The sequence below is a fragment of the Vulpes lagopus genome, chromosome 15, assembly GCF_018345385.1.
Source record: "Vulpes lagopus strain Blue_001 chromosome 15, ASM1834538v1, whole genome shotgun sequence".
Taxonomy (NCBI): Eukaryota; Metazoa; Chordata; class Mammalia; order Carnivora; family Canidae; genus Vulpes; species Vulpes lagopus.
In genome coordinates this window covers 47,500,906-47,507,011 of record NC_054838.1, presented here as the reverse complement: position 1 = coordinate 47,507,011, position 6,106 = coordinate 47,500,906, and the positions used below count along the sequence as shown (strand labels likewise).

The window sequence follows — 6,106 nt, the reverse complement described above, 5'->3', positions numbered from 1 at the left end:
CAGCAGTTTGGCGCCTGCCTTTGGCCCAGGGCGCAATCCTGGAGACCCGGGATCGAATTCCACGTCGGGCTCCTGGTGCATGGAGCCTGCTTCTCCCTCTGCCTGTGTCTCTGCTTCTCTCTCCCTCTCTCTCTCTCTCTCTCTCTCTCTGTGACTATCATAAATAAATAAAAATTAAAAAAAACAAAAATACAAAATAAATTATCTGTAGGCATGGTCAATGACAGCAGTAAACCATTATATGTTGTCAACTGAAACCAATAACTGATGGTTATAGCAATTTTCTTAAACATCAGCCAGCCTTTTCTTCAGTCATTTCCTTCAACTGACTTCTCTTAAGTTATGGTTGAGGAACACAGCCTTGAGCTTCCTCTTACAGTTCATTAAGAATGGCAAAGCACTATTCTAGGAATCAGAACATGCCACCTCCCATACCACCTCCCGTTCCATCCATTCCACCCATTCCTGGGTCCTTCTCTTCTTTAGGAATTTCGGTGACTACAACTTCTGCCATAGTTAACAGAGAGACCACTCCAGCAGCATCCAGTAAAACAGTTCTTACCACCTTAGTTGGATCAATGATTCCTTTTTCCACCATATTCACAGAATCTCCAAGCATAGCATCATAACCAACTTGTGAGGAACTCTGCATAATTTTCTCAACTATCAATGATCCTTCAATACCTGCATTCTTAGCAATGGTCATTGCAGGAATTTTGAGTGTTCTCTTAATAATTTCAATACCAATTCTTTGATCTTCATTAGCTGGAGTTATTGAATCCAAGGCTGGAATGTACTGAAGCAGGGCAGAACCCCCTCCCAGAACAATGCCTTCTTCAACAGCAGCTCTTGTGGCATTGAGGGCATCTGTAACTCTGTCTTTCTTTTCATTCACTTCAACATCAGTTGTCCCACCAACCTTCAACACAGCTACTCCATCTGAGAGTTTTGCCAGACGTTCATTCAGCTTTTCCTTTCATATTCACTAGTTGTGATATCTAATTGCTCAATGATTTCTTGAATACGTTTTTCAATTTGATCCTTGTCACCTTTCCTTTTAAAAGCATGCCATCATCTTTGGTCACAATGCCCTCTCCAACTTTTCCTAAGTAATGAGGCTGAACATCTTTGAGATTTAGAGTCAATTCTTCCCCAAACACTGCACCACCAGGAGCAATAGCCATATCTTTAAGCTGGTTCTTTCTATTGTCACCAAAACCTGGAGCTTTGACTGCCACAACCTGAAGACTGACTTTTAGCCTATTTAAAACAAGTGTACTCAGAGCTTCTCCATCAACATCTTCAGCAATTATGACCAATGGCTTACGGTGAGCGTTGGCATTTTCAAGAGCAGGTACAATGGACTGGACACTAGAAATCTTCTTTTCACTCAATAGTACATAGGCATCTTGGAATTCACATTTCTGACCTTTTGAGGTATTAATAAAGTATAGGGAAATATAACCTCGATCAAACTTCATGCCTTCAATAATTTCCAATTAATTATTCAGTGTTTTTCCATCCTTTACTGTATTGACACCCTTTCTTCCAACCTTTTTCATTTCATCAGAAATGATGTTGCCAACTTCTTTATCTCCATTTGCAGAAATCATAGTAACCTGACCAATTTCTTCAGGGGTTGTCACGGGTTTAGACCGCTTCTTAAGTTCAAGGATTACAGCATCAACAGCTAACATCACACCTCTCCTGATTTCCACAGGATTAGCACCTTTGCTAATCATCTCAAAGCCTTCCTTGGAAATAGAGCGTGCCAAGACAGTAGCAATAGTGACGCCATTCCCAGCCTCTTCATTTGTGTTGTTGGCAACATCTTGAACAAGTTTAGTACCAATATTTTATAATTGTCTTTTAAGTCAATTGACTTTTTTTTAATAAATTTATTTTTTATTGGTGTTCAATTTACCAACAAACAGAATAACACCCAGTGCTCATCCCATCAAGTGCCCCCCTCAGTGCCCATCACCCATTCACCCCCACCCCCCGCCCTCCTCCCCTTCCACCACCCCTAGTTTGTTTCCCAGAGTTAGGAGTCTATGTTCTGTCTCCCTTTCTGATATTTCCTACCCATTTCTTCTCCCTTCCCTTCTATTCCCTTTCACTATTATTTATATTCCCCAAATGAATGAGAACATATAATGTATGTCTTTCTCCAACTGACTTACTTCACTCAGCATAATACCCTCCAGTTCCATCCACGTTGAAGCAAATGGTGGGTATTTGTCATTTCTAATGGCTGAGTAATATTCCATTGTATACATAAACCACATCTTCTTTATCCATTCACCTTTCGATGGACACCGAGGCTCCTTCCACAGTTTGGCTATTGTGGACATTGCTGCTAGAAACATCGGGGTGCAGGTGTCCCGGCGTTTCATTGCATCTGCATCTTTGGGGTAAATCCCCAACAGTGCAATTGCTGGGTTGTAGGGCAGGTCTATTTTTAACTCTTTGAGGAACCTCCACACAGTTTTCCAGAGTGGCTGCACCAGTTCACATTCCCATCAACAGTGCAAGAGGGTTCCCCTTTCTCCTCATCCTCTCCAACATTTGTAGTTTCCCACCTTGTTAATTTTCCCCATTCTCACTGGTGTGAGGTGGTATCTCATTGTGGTTTTGATTTGTATTTCCCTGATGGCAAGTGATGCGGAGCATTTTCTCATGTGCTTGTTGGCCATGTCTATGTCTTCCTCTGTGAGATTTCTCTTCATGTCTTTTGCCCATTTCATGACTGGATTGTTTGTTTCTTTGGTGTTGAGTTTAATAAGTTCTTTATAGATTTTGGAAACTAGCCCTTTATCTGATACGTCATTTGCAAATATCTTCTCCCATTCTGTAGGTTGTCTTTGAGTTTTGTTGACTGTATCCTTTGCTGTGCAAAAACTTCTTATCTTGATGAAGTCCCAATAGTTCATTTTTCCTTTGTTTCTCTTGCCTTCATGGATGTATCTTGCAAGAAGTTACTGTGGCTGAGTTCAAAAAGGGTGTTGCCTGTGTTCTCCTCTATGATTTTGATGGACTCTTGTCTCACATTTAGATCTTTCATCCATTTTGAGTTTATCTTTATGTATGGTGAAAGAGAGTGGTCCAGTTTCATTCTTCTGCATGTGGATGTCCAATTTTCCCAGCACCATTTATTGAAGAGACTGTCTTTCTTCCAATGGATAGTCTTTCCTCCTTTATCGAATATTAGTTGACCATAAAGTTCAGGGTCCACTTCTGGGTTCTCTATTCTGACTTTGCTATGGTCACACCATCCTTTGTTACTTTGGGAATTCCCCAACTCTCTTCAATAATCACTGTTCTTCCTTTTGGCCCCATAATAATGGATACAGCATCGGCTAGGAGATCTACACATTGAAGCATTAAGGCTCGGGCATCGGCACCAAATTTTACATCCTTGGCATAGGCCCGAGTGAGATGAGGAGGCAGGGCTCTTGACACTGGCCTGATCTGGCGGAAGCCTGCGGGTAATCGAAGCATTTCTGCGGGACCGTGGCGGAGTGTGCAGGCGGCGAGGCAGGCCAGCAGCGGCGACTGAGGCGCAGAGCCCCATGTTTTCCTTCTATCAAACATTTAAAGAAGAGTTAATACCTGTTCTTCTGAATTTTTCCAAAAAATAGAAATGGAAGGAAAATTTCCAAGCTCATTCTATAAGGCCAGCATTACCTGACTCCAAAACCAAAGAACCCCAATAAAAGGGATATAACTAGCCTATCCCTGATGAACATGGATGCAAAAATTCTCAACAAGATACTAGCAAATCAAATTTAACAGTGCATTAAAAGAGTTATTCACCAGGATCAATGGGATTTATTCCTGGCCTGTGCTGCAGGGGTGGTTCAATATTTGCAAATCAATCAATGTGATACTCCACATTAATAAAAGAAAGGATAAGAACCATATGATCCTCTCAATAGATGCAGGAAAAGCATTTAGCAAAATACAGTATCCTTTCTTTTTTTAAAAAAAGATTTTATTTAGTTATGCATGAGAGACACACAAACAGAAAGAGGTGGAGACATATGCAGAGGGAGAGGCAGTCTCTCTGTGGGGCGCCTGATGCAGGACTCAATTCCAGGACCCCAGGTTCATACCCTGAGCCAAAGGCAGATGCTTAACCACTGAGCTACCCAGGTGCCCCTACAGCAGCCTTATTTTTTTTAACATTTTATTTATTTATTCATAGAGACACACAGAGACAGAGGCAGAGACACAGGCAGAAGGAGAAGCAGGCTCCATGCAGGGAGCCTGACCTGGGACTCCATCCCAGGTCTTCGGGATCACGCCCTGGACTGAAGGCGGTGCTAAACCGCTGAGCCCCCCGGGCTGCCCATATGGCAGCCTTTCTTTATTAAAAAACCCACAAGAAAGTAGAGATAGAAGGAATAATATACCTCAACATCATAAGGGCCACGTATGAAAGACACACAGTTAATATCATCCTCACTGAGGAAAAACTGATGGCTTTTCCCCTAAGGTCAGAAGAATAACAGGGATGTACACTCTCACCATTGTTCAAAATAGTACTGGAAGTCCTAGTATCAGTAATAAAACAAGAAATATAAAGCATCCAGATAGGCAAGGAAGAAATAAATCTTTCACTATTTGCAGATGAATTGCATTCTATTTTTAAAAGATTTTATTCATTTATTCATGAGAGACACAGAGAGAGAGAGAGAGAGGGGCAGAGACACAGGCAGAGGCAGAAGCAGGCTCTATGCGGGGAGCCCGACGTGGGACTTGATCCCCGGTCTCCAGGATCACACCCTGGGCTACAGGCGGCACTAAACCGCTGAGACACCTGGGCTTCCCTTGACTTGATATTTTGTATAGAAATTCACAAGTCTCTACCAAATAATTACTAGAACTGATACAGGAATTCAGCAACATCTCAGGGTATAAAATCAATATATAGAAGTATTTTGCAATTGTATATACCAATAATGAAGCAGGAGAAAGAGAAATAAAGAAATTGACCTCTTTTACAATTGCACCAAAATCCATAAGATAACTAGGAGTAAACCTAACCAAAGAGGTAAATAACAAAAAACAAAAACAAAAACAAAAACAAAAACAAAAAACAAAACAAAACAAAACAAAAAACAAAAACAAAACAAAAAACCTGTTTGCTGAAAACTACAAAACACTTATGAAAGAAATTAAAGAAGAAACAAATAAATGGAAAAACACTTGGTGCTCATGTATTGGAAGAACAAATATTGTTAAAATGCCTGTACTAAAAAAAAAAATAAATAAAAAAAAAATAAAATGCCTGTACTACCCAATGCAATCTACACATTCAACGCAATCTTGATCAAAATAAAGTGAGATCTGGGAAACAAGCCTCAGATCTGTGGGAAAAGAACTCCACACTAGAGAGCAGCCTGCAGATGAGACTCTGCCTGCTGGCCTTCTGGACGTGAGCTCCTAACCTTCTATGCAGGGGCTGGGCCTTGGAGGAGGCACCAAAGCTGGATTAACCACAACAGCTCTACCAACATCAGTCTGTGTGTCTACTAGTACACTCCATTCAGTATATTAATTTCTTAATAAATTTGTCAAAGCAAAAGAAATAATAATAATAATAACATCAGTATTTTTCACAGAGTTAAAACAAATACTAAAATTTGTATGAAACCAGAAAAGACTGCAAATAGTCAAAGTAATGTTGAAAAAGAAAAGCAAAGTAGGAGGCATCACAATCCCAGACTTAAAGCTGTATTACAAAGCCATAATTATCAAGACAGTGTGGTACCCATATAAAAACAGACACATAGATCAATGGAACAGAATAGAGAACCCAGGGCAGCCCCCGTGGTGCAGTGGTTTAGCGCCGCCTGCAGCCCGGGGTGTGATCCTGGAGACCGGGGATCGAGTCCCGCATTGGGCTCCCTGCATGGAGCCTGCTTCTCCCTCTGCCTCTCTCTCTCTCTCTCTCTTTCTCTCTGTGTCTCTATGAATAAATAAATAACAATATTTAAAAAAAAAGAATAGAGAACTCAGAAATGGACCATCAAATCTATGTATGGTCAACTAATCTTCAAAAAAGCAGGAAAGAATATCCACTGGAAAGACAGTCTTTTCA

The 6,106-nt window shown here is 40.9% G+C and overlaps 1 pseudogene; it reads right to left on the bottom strand.

The window, feature by feature from the left end:
• Positions 1-412: 412 nt before the first annotated feature.
• On the bottom strand, positions 413-3,501 carry LOC121476383 (annotated as a pseudogene).
• Between the last annotated feature and the right edge of the window lie 2,605 nt (positions 3,502-6,106).